This window comes from Podarcis tiliguerta (genome assembly GCF_965153285.1).
Source record: "Podarcis tiliguerta genome assembly, chromosome: 8".
NCBI classification, from domain to species: Eukaryota; Metazoa; Chordata; class Lepidosauria; order Squamata; family Lacertidae; genus Podarcis; species Podarcis tiliguerta.
The window spans coordinates 626,765-636,055 of record NC_139541.1 but is presented as its reverse complement, the minus strand read 5'-3'; positions in this window follow the sequence as shown (position 1 = coordinate 636,055).

Genomic DNA, 9,291 nt, shown 5'->3' with positions numbered 1-9,291 from the left:
TTTCCAAAGCCTTTTGAAAGTGCAGTCCCAAAATTTTATCTCTCTCCTCTTTGGATCTGAGCGTAATCAGGCAGTCCCTCGTCTTGATTTTCCTTCCCCCTCTTCCAAGTCTGAAAGCACTCACTATTTGCTTCGACGTGGGGATACAGGGCATAGCCCGTAACTGGTTGTGCTCTTTTATCTCTGGTCGGGGACAGAGGGTGGCACTCGGGAGGGAAATGTCATCGCGCCACTCCTTGGTGTGTGGAGTGCCGCAGGGCGCAATTCTCTCCCCGATGCTTTTTAACATCTTTATGCGCCCCCTTGCCCAGATTATCCGGAGCTTTGGGCTGCGCTGTCACCAATATGCTGATGACACGCAGCTCTATCTGTTGATGGATGGCCACACCGACTCGGCCCCGAACACACTGACCAGATGTTTGGAAGCTGTGGCTGGATGGTTTCGTGGGAGCCGATTGAAACTAAATCCTTCGAAGACAGAGGTCCTATGGCTAGGTCGGGATGGCATGGGGATGAGGGACCAACTCCCTTCTCTTGCGGGGGCCCAATTAGTCCCATTGCCTTCCGTTAAGAGTTTGGGTGTAATCCTTGACGCCTCCCTTTCCATGGAGGCGCAAGTTACAGCAACAGCCAAGGCGACATTTTTCCACCTTCGCCTTACCTTTCCCGCTCCGACCTGGCCACAGTGATCCATGTGACGGTCATCTCCAGGCTTGACTACTGTAATTCGCTCTACGCAGGGCTGCCCTTGAAACTGTCCCAGAAACTCCAGCGGCTACAGAATGCTGCAGCGAGGCTCCTCACGGGGTCTCTGCCATGGGAGCATATTCACCCAGTGCTTTTCCAGCTGCACTGGCTCCCGGTGGAGTACAGGGTCAGATTGAAGGTGCTGCTTTTGACCTTTAAAGCCCTTCACGGCCTAGGACCCTTGTACCTACGGGACCGCCTCTCCTGGTATGCCCCACGGAGAGCCTCAAGGTCCATAAATAACAACACCCTAGTGGTCCCAGGCCCTAAGGAAGTTAGATTGTCTTCAACCAGAGCCAGGGCCTTTTCAACTTTGGTTCCGGCCTGGTGGAACGCTCTGCCTCATGAGACCAGGGCCCTGCAGGATCTGATTTCTTTCCGCAGGGCCTGTAAGACAGAGTTGTTCCGCCTGGCCTTTGGCCTGGAGCCAATTTGATTCCCTCCCTCTCTTTCTTTTTTCTTTTCCTTCTCCTCCTGTGATGAGGCTACATTTTAATATTTTAATGTTCCATTATTTTAATGTTGTATTTTACTTTTGTTTTTAAGTTGTAATCATTCATCTTGTTTTTATTATTGCTTGTAAGCCGCTCTGAGCCCGGCCTTGGCTGGGGAGGGTGGGGTATAAATAAAAAATTATTATTATTATTATTATTATTATTATTATTATTATTATTATTATTATTTTAAACTCCTCTTTCTCCAGATCCAAACCCCAAAAGTTCACAAATTCCTGCGTAAGAAAGTCACTTAATTTGTCTTGTTCAAGTTCTGGCACAGCCCTGATTCTCAGATTCGTCTGCTTCTCTTTCAATTCGATCATAGAGAACATTGATCTATGGTCCTCCAATTGTCTATGGATTGGTGGTATTTTTTCCTCTGCGGCAGCCGCTATCTCCTTCGCTTCCTCAGCTGTCTTTTGGGTCATGGAAGATTCCTCTAATAATTTCTGTATAGTTCTCCTTTGTTGTCCAATTCCCGTGTGAAAAGATCTGCCTGACCTTGGTTTTTTCTTCTGAATCAGTTCTAGTTTCTCTTTCCCATCTGCCATGCCACAGGAGATAAAAGCTCAAGGTCGTCTCCCAGCTGCAACTATTTTGCACAACTTTAAAGAACAGTGGAAATTTCCTCAGTTATTTTGTAACAGTTCCAACATCCACTAGGGGGACACAGTCAGCAAGTGGATACTTTGGTAAAAATGTCCTCTTTCTTTCCCTTGTGTCCCCTCCTTATTTTCCGGATACTTTAATATCAGGGTAGACCCAACAAAAACTTTGTATTTAATTTTTGCAGAGTTAAGTGTCAAAAAGTATCTTTCGCGATTCCTCTGTAGGGCTTGTATTATCCTTTGACAGCCCGAGTCCAGGCGTCAGAGCGGTGGTTCTTAATCTTATAAGTCTTTTCATGCAGGGAAAAAGTCTTTCAGTTCCTCCCCCCTCCTCTCCTGCTTACCGGAGGGGGAATCTCTCTTTAGACATTCAGATTTTAGTTCCTTTTAATAAACGACTTTGAAAGTTTTAGCTCGCAAGCTCTTTGCTTTGTTCTATTTACAGAGCGGAAGGCTGACTTCCTGTTTAAGCCTTCTCGCTTCGGTTTCCAATCAATTCTTTCTTATATTTTAAGTCCAGATTAAATCCAATTTAATATCCGTGTTTAGTATCCACGTTTCTTTAAAATCTGGTATTTCCCCTACTCACGGGTAGATCTTTTAGGGTCCGAATTGTCCCAGGAAAAAGCCGGCGCTCTCCGGTAACAGCTGTGCGGCGTCGCTCCAAAGAAGAAGCAGTCGACTCTCAGCACTGCGCCACAAACCCCGCCACGCTCCGGAGCCCGTACCTTTGACATTTGACATTTTGGGGGGGTGCAAAAGGTGCCCGCCGAGTCCCACAGTCATAGGCTTCCTCTGCCTACGATTTCAAGGGTTCCCCGCGTCTCCATAGCGGTGGAACCCAAACTTCTTAAGAGCTCTCCCTCCGGAGTTCAGAGGGATGCCGCCATTACCGATGGCGCTCGACCCGGAAGTGGGGGGTGGGGGTGGGAGTGTTTTTTGTTAGGAAAACACTGGGACCTAATGGGATTAGAAGAATGTCTGTCATCTGGTAGGTGGGGATTTTGTATTGTGCTTTGGGCGTCCCATTCCATTTGAGAGGCCAAGGGTCCTGTTATGTACTAAGCTTGGATCCTAGAACAATAGGCGAGTAGGATCCTAGAATGCAACAACTGACTGGCTTGCAGCAGCAGCCCAATCAGGCTCCAGGAGGGAAACAGAACCAGCCAATCAGATGGGACTCATTGTGTAAAGAATGTATATAAAAGCCTGTGGTTTGGGAGGAAATTCAATCACTGTTTTACAAGCTGCAATAAAGAGCATGAAATCACTGCAGGACTCCGAGTATATTTCAGGTCCTTCTGGCCTCATGATGTTCCTTCAGTTTCTCTCACAATGTGTTATTGTGTTACCGTTTTCTTTATTATTAAAGCTTCATTTAACATATACGTGAGTATGGTGGAATACCCTAAACTTGGGTGAGTGAGGGGATATTCCCAGTCTGACAGGAGGATTGATTTTCTTTTTCACCACCATCCTCCACAACACTTTGGACTTCAAACAGCTGAATGTCTTGGGCCAGGACTGATTAATTAACAAATTAACCGCTTTTCATGTACATTTCAAAGCAGCTTTTAAAACTTAAATACCAAAACCCAAGGTTTATTTAAAAACAATGCAGAACAAGGCAGAGAGAAACTTTTTCTTCCAAATGGAAAAGTTTGTGGAAACAAAAATATCTTCAGTTGTTTCTTGAAAGTACAAATGTTGGGTGCCCGATTATTGCTGGTCATTAGAAAAATAATTGTGTAACTTTCAAAACTGGTGCCTGGTTTTAATTCTCTCTCTCTCTCTCTCTCTCTCTCTCTCTCTCTCTCTCTCTCTCTTTCTCTCCCCCCCCCCCATCATCACCTTTTCCTTCTCTGTCATGTCTGTTGTACTCTAAACTTGCAGGCAGGGACAGTCTTGTTTTAATTTTTGAACAGTGCCTAGTAGATTTTAGCTGCTTTATAAATAATAAGTAGTAGTAGCAGCAGCAGCAGAAAAACAATGGTGTTGATTGTGATAATTTGATGTGCCCCATTTTAGGGCACCTTGGAAAGCAAACTATAAAGTAATAGCACAGTAGTATAGCATAGGCTGTAATCCTAAAACTTTGGTTCTGGAAATCCAAAGATGGTTCAGCTACCATATCCAACTTCTCCAAAGCCCAAGCTGTGCAAGGCGGAAGTTACCGGTGGAGAAATGCTTTCATGTTCTTCTGCCCTGTTCTATCTCCTTTCAAAAAGCAGCTATCCTTCCATTTTTGGCCCTACCAATGTCAGAACTTAGACATAGCTTAGATGATGTGGCCGTGGGGAGAGGGGAGATCTGACATCAGATCTTCCTCGTTGATTTCAGTAATCAATCTCCGCTGTCATGGAGGGAGATCTGATTTATCTATTGGTCCCAGGATGCCCTTTCAGGGAACACAGGATTGTTGACTTAGAGGGGACTTCCAGGGAGGTGACGGCACCCTAACCATCTCTTTCAGGGACTTCCACTGAAGGAGAGAGCTGTAATCCAGTAATCCCAGCTGCCAGAAATGCACTCCAAGAAAAGGAGTGAAATGTGGGGTGATGATCCTCTTGAAGTTTTTTTAAAAAACGCTCCCTTTTTTTGCCAAATAATATTTATTATTTTTCCAATTTTTTAACAAATCAATGCCAAATTACGTCAAATTTATTACAATTTCCCCCCCAAAAAGTTGTCTTCCTGCTCTTCATCCTAGATGCACCCCTACGTTCCCCCTTGCTGCTTGATATTACATATTTATCTCTAATTCACATTTCCTTCCTTATATTCAATTTACAATTTTTATTTTTTAATTTTTTTTAATTTTCCCATTATCCATCAGCTATCAATTTATCAATTCCTGCTCATATATTTACATAACAGTATCATATTCCCTTTAAAAAAATGAGGTTATAAATCCCCTTGCCTATCCACTTTAGATCATCACATTCTTTCCATAATAATTTTTGTTTCTTTTCATCTTGCATGTGCTACCACCTGTGTAAAAAAGAAAACAAACTAATGAAATTTGGGTTTGAAGACTGAAGAGAATGGTCGTTTATACAAAGTGGTTTCGTTAGGTATAATACTGGAGTGGATAAATTGAATAATGATTACAAATAGTTGATAGATGAAGAATTGGAAGTTCTTTATTTTCCTTCCTTCTTCTCCTCCCACTATTTCTTCTCTTTTTCTTCATTCTCTTTCTCTCTCTTTTTCTCATTTTTTCTATTTTCCTTTTCTTTCTTTTTTATCGTGGGTTGTGCTTTTATCTAGATTAATGGTTTACTTTTGACAAAAAAGATGTTTGATAATAATTTCTGTTTACCTTTTTCTAAATTCAATTTTTTAAAAAGGATTATAGACTTAATTAATAGCATGAGATTTAATCAACTAATCCATTAATCCATTAATTAGGGTACAACCCTATATGGTGTTCAGTACGCTCACTTACTTTGGAGTAAGCTCCATGAAACCCAGTGGAACTTCTGAGTAACCAGAGCACGAGACTGCCCTTTGTAAAGATGATGCTCCCATGAGCCATGGATGACAACATATTAGAACAGAAGTGGGCAAGCCCAGAGACCAAATGTGGCCCTTGAGTCTTCTTTAGGTGGCCCTTGGGATTCCCCTCAGACCACACCCCTTACATGTGTCCTTGAAGTGTGTGTTGCGTGGATGGAGAATAGAGAGGTGTCTGGAGACCTTTGACTTTTGTGTGGCTGGAATGTAACCTACTGTATAAAGTAAGAATCGTGCCCCCCTTTGCCTTTGGTGTGTCCCTCAGGCCAAAAGAAGGCTCTGTTCCTAAGTTTTAGAAAAGCCTTTCCTTCCAAAACTGTCACCTGCAGCTTTTATAAGTGCTTGTTTTGAAAACGATACTTTAAAAAAACCCACTGTCTGATTTAATTGGGAGCAGTGGTTTAAGCTGATTAAAATCCCTTAAACCAATAGATCTAACTGATTAGCCCATTAAACGTGGCCGACCTAATGAGGGATTCTATATATGCCGTGCTCACTAAGGGAGGGAGCAGCACCTCACCGGAGGGGGGTGTGCTTCGTTGGGGTGTGCTGGTGGGAGCTTGCTGGCAAACCAGGGCAATTAAACCCTACTTATCTTCCTGAGATTGAGCCGGAAATCCAGCTTCAGAGAATAGATTCCTCCCATTAAATCCCTTATAATCATTATGCTAAAGTATTTCTTTTGAAAACAAAGGGCTTTTTCAATTTCTGAAGCAGCCAGAATATTTATAAAATATGACATCAATTACAATGCACTTCTTTTCTTCATGCTGATTATACAGCCTGTAATTACACTTAAAGCTCTTTATTTGCAGGAAGGCCAGCTCTGCACTTCGTTTGTCTCTGAGTTGTTCTTGTTTGAAAAGAAGGGGCAGGAGTTTTGGAAATGGCAAATCAGGTAGGCTGACCTTTCAATGTGAACTTAATCAAATTCCTGCCCCACACCATCCTTGCACAACTTAACCAGACCTTGGCTCATGATTCTTTTCCCCTGCAGTGTCTCCCACACCTTTTGCCCATGGCCACAGTCTCCAAATGAAGGCCTTCTTCACAGGTTGGTGGGGGGTGGGGGGCAGGGGGAGAATGGGCTTCATAAACCTGCTTGGCAGGGGGTTGGACTCGATGGCCCTTGTGGTCTCTTCCATCTCTATGATTCTATGATTCTATAACCCTTTCCTTTCCACTAGTTTTCTGTTTCCAACTTCCTGCCCTTCATCTGGAAAAGAAAAAGATGCCTTATGAAGAGGCAGACCATCCATCCATTGAAGGCAGTACTGTCTCCCTAAAATTAGAGACAGGAGTCCTTTATCACCTCACCTGGAGATACCAGGATGGATCTGGAAACCTTTTGTGTGGTCAAAACCAAGAAGCAAAAATGCAACTGAGCTTGGAAAACTGTTGCTGGTAACTGCTTGTTTTCTCTCATTGGGAGAAAAGCAGATGGGGCGGGAGGTATGAAATAAGTGGAGAGGAAGAGGTTAAGATGCTGCTTTCACCTACAGTCCTTCTGCTGGTCTCTGATTTCTGGCAGCACTTTAGCAGAAAGAAGAGAGAAAACAGAAGAAAAATTGCACATGATTGACGTCATGTGCAGTTTGAGCCTCTGACCTTAAGGATAACTGTCAAGACTTTACCACAAGCTACATTAGAAACTAGATGGGACCTATGATATAGGGAGAACTATCCATGGTTATTACTAATGAGATATTTTTTAATTGATTCTCTCTTAGCATCTTATATCAATGTTGTTTGGTTACCCTCCAAGGGAAACTGAGAATCAGAATTTTAAAGAAGGCATGAATAAGGACCAGAAAGAATCCATTTGGTTGTCAAAAGTACAACTCATGACGTTTGGAACTCTCGGGCTCCTGAAGTCATAAATCATGAGTGATTAAAGTTCTTTTACAATGCAACAGCACAATCCAGAATGTGGCATATTCCCCTGTCTCCATGGGTTTGGAAAACAGATGAGCTTGGGCTTTTGGGAAGCGTTTGGTTCCTGAAAATGCCTGTCACAATTTCTCTGAATAGCCCTGCTTTATTTTGTACATATGTTCTGACTGGACAAGCTGCTTTTTTAAAAAAGAGAAAAAAGGTTTAGATGAGGATAGGACCTATTTCTGAGCTCCAGTCGCTTATCAAGTGAGTTTCCGTTTGGCGTGGCATCCTTTCAGGCAGGAACATATTGTTGAAATGGTATATTAAAACAACTTCTGTGTGACATGGGCTGACCACCAATGTTCACTCTTTCTCTCATGTAACATTTGTTTTGTTGAATTCTTGTGCTAGTCATTTCTCAGTTTCTGACCTTAAGGATAACTGTGTCAAGACTCTACCACAAGCTACATTAGAAACTAGATGGGACCTATGATATAGGGAGAACTATCCATGGTTATTATTGATGAATGCTAAATGGAGCCTCCATGAGCAGAAGCACTAGACCACTAAATATCAAGTGCTGGGAAGAACAACTAGGAAAGCTTCCCTCCACTTCATGTGCTGCTGTGTGAATCCTAGTGGGATATGGCTGATCTAAGTTGGAATGCCCGGTCACACAGTAGTTCCTTGGTCTGATCAAACAGGGCTTTTCATATTAGATAATGCATTTATTATAATTCCACCACTCCTACTTCACTTCCTCCTCCTGAAGAACATAAGCAGAGCCTGCTGAATCAGGCCAAGGCCACTGTGTTGAGCATCCTCTTCTTGCAAGGAACATCCTGGTGTCTATGGGGAGCCCCAAAGCAGGACTTGAGCGCAATAGCACTTTCGCCACTTGTGATTCCCAGTATCTGGTATTCAGAGGGATACTGTGTCCCAACAATGGAGGCAGAACACAGCCACCCTCTCTCTTAGTAAGCAAGATGTTTGGGGCCAGTCCTGAACAAGAGCTTCCATTCCTTTCCAATACTCTTGCTTAGCAGCGTTTCCTGGTTGATTCTTCGTGCTCCACAGGAACACAGCACAGTGTTCCATGCACCCTAATCTCTTGAGTGGTGGGAGACCCCACGGCTTCCAGTGCTTCACCAGAATTTGGTTTCCTAGGAATGAAAGTCTGTGGAGACTATAGAGACTTTAGACTGTATGGTCTTATTTACACAAAAATACAAGCTGAGCATTGGATGGAGGGGCTCACAGCATCAACACTCCCACAGATCCTCCTTCCCCATTAGGGTCCAGGGATCTAAGTCACAGCTGTGGGTCCAGCACAGAGCAAGACATGCCTTCCAGCCCCAGCCAAAACTCTCTCACACTCCCTTAGCCTCCATTCTAGGATAACAGTCAGGTGAGGTGGGGAAAGGCCCGCTCACTTGTCTCTATGGCAACATGTCTCTCGGCATGGAAAGGGTGGTACATAACTGGCCAGCTGAGGCCAAAATCTTACAAATAACAATTGTCTGACCTATAACAACAGGAAGCTGCCATGGACTGAGTCAGACAATTGCCCCACCTAGTTCAGTACTGTCTGCACTGAGCAGCAGCATCTTTCCAGGGTTTCAAGCAGAGGTCCTTCCTGGCCCAAACCAGAGATACAGGTGACTGAACCCGGGACCTTCTGCACACAAAGCAGATGCTCTTCTACAGTTGAGCTACAGCCCTACCCTGTGGGTCAAGGCTGCCTGACACTTCCACTTGGCCATCTTTAACTGCCCCCCCAACCCACCACCTGAGATGGTTTCTTCTTCTGGCCCCTTGGCAGGGCCACCACTCCTGTGTGGACATGCCAGGTCCATTTCAGACACTCACACTTGGAGCACCGGCACCTTTGCAAAAAGGAGCTACTTTCCTCTGCACTAAAGTTGGTAGGCAAGTTGCCGCCAGACTGAGGAAGTAGATGCCAAAGATTTATTTTCATTTCCTGACATAAAGCATGTCCCCCAAAGCCTGGGAATGCACTTGAAGATCTGGGAGGGAGGCAGTGT